Source organism: Nanorana parkeri, unplaced genomic scaffold, assembly GCF_000935625.1.
Source record: "Nanorana parkeri isolate BGI_ZX_2015 unplaced genomic scaffold, ASM93562v1 scaffold243, whole genome shotgun sequence".
Lineage (NCBI taxonomy): Eukaryota > Metazoa > Chordata > Amphibia > Anura > Dicroglossidae > Nanorana > Nanorana parkeri.
The window spans coordinates 1,343,238-1,345,005 of NW_017306511.1; the positions used below are offsets into that span (position 1 = coordinate 1,343,238).

General features: G+C 41.4%; 1 protein-coding gene across 1 annotated transcript in view; it reads left to right on the forward strand.

The window, feature by feature from the left end:
- The window catches only part of ENOX1 (ecto-NOX disulfide-thiol exchanger 1), a 367,040-nt gene that overhangs the window by 344,723 nt on the left and 20,549 nt on the right, over positions 1-1,768 (forward strand). The gene's annotated exons all lie outside the window — the stretch shown is intronic.

Sequence of the window (1,768 nt, forward strand, 5' to 3'; positions counted from 1 at the left end):
CCACTCACATTAATGGAACTGTAGGAAGGAGACAAAAGAGCCATGACCAAGCTTGATCTTTACTAAAACAAAACTTCTAATTTTACTTAAATTCACCTGCCTAAATCTCCATAATGACTGAGCATTTTCACATGCAGTTTTTTTCTCTCTGGTTATGTGTTTTTTTCATCATTTATTTATTTTTGCCATGTATGTGATGTTTTGCTGGTAGCCGAAAGAAACGCATGCTACATCTGGGTATAAATGTGCATGTGACTGGGGCAATCAAAAGCAAGAACATCAGCATGACAGCCACACATAACATTTTCAAAAGGAGAGGTCAGTAAAAGCAGCCTCCATGTTTCTCTTAAACATGCATTCAAATACACTAACTAATTATAAAAATGTATCTTATTTGTGTATCACTCAGCTGTAGATCATCAAATCATCTCTGAATTGGTGCCGACACTGTCCTTTCTTGTGGAGGGTGGCTAGTTCTGTTCCCCATGGTTTCTGTGTGTGTCCAGAAGGAAGGACAGTGTCAGCATGAATTCAGAGATGATTTCAGAATCTACAGCTGACTGATACATAAATAGGATACATTTTGTTAATAGTTTAGGTACTTGAATGCCTTTTTAGGATTTAACTTCTGAGTTTAGTGTCACTTTAATGACAAGATTCCTTAACCTCCTCCCTTGAATGGCTGGACGAGAGTCTGCTAGGAGCGAGAGGGCATCTTAAGACGTCCTGCCCCTCCCATGTGCGGCGCTCAGCGCGCACACGAGCGGGAAAACTGTGAGCATGTAAACAGCCAGCGATGGCTGTTTACATACAAGCGATCAGACGCCCGATCGCTTGCAGGAGCTGCAGGTGTGCGCCCCCTCCCCCGTACCTCTGTCCCGCCGTCTCCTCGCCGCCGCTGCCGGTCCCGTGATCCGGTACGGCTGGGACCGACACGGCGACGCTCTAACAGCAGATCAAAGGGAGATCAGTACTCAACCATTGCACTCCAACATCGCTGCGAACGTTGGAGTGAGAGCAATAATTATACGGCCATCAATCACTGACAACACTAAACTGATGAGCGGTAAAAACTTTTAAAGCGTTGCCTATGGACAATTTTAGTTGCGCCGTTTTCTGCGATTTCCCAAGCACGCAGTTTTAAAGCTTGACATGTTTGGTGTCTATTTACCTGATGTGACCCCGTCTTTTATATTTTACCAAAAAATTGGGGTGATATAAATGTTTCATAACATTTTATAGGGAAACATGTTTTTTCTAAAAATTTAGGGTACTTTTTTTGTTATATAGTAAAAAATAAAAACCGCAGTGGTGATTATATACCACCAAAAGAAAGCTCTATCTGTCCCCAAAAAATTGTATGAAATTCCTGTCAGTACAGCATTGCATGACTGAATAAACGTCAATCAAAGTACCGCAGCGCTGAATACTAAAAAATGGCCTGGCCAGGAAGGGGGTGAAACACCGCGGTCTTCAAGTGGTTAAAATACAAGTTACGGGGATGTCTCTTTTGAAATTATATTGACCCTTTAACTTTGAACTCTGTACAGTGCCCCTTGGTACTTACTATTCAGCACGCAAAGGTGGTTTCTTGACTTTACCAAATTAACCCGCTTGTTTTCTATAGACGTTGCATACACCATGTGTATAACAATTATGATCAGAAGAACATCAGTTATGTTTTCTTTTATTGGGTAGTACCCTAATCAACTAGTCTTCTTCTGATTATTGATCCTTTGAGCTTGTTACATTAAATTAAATGGGGTTT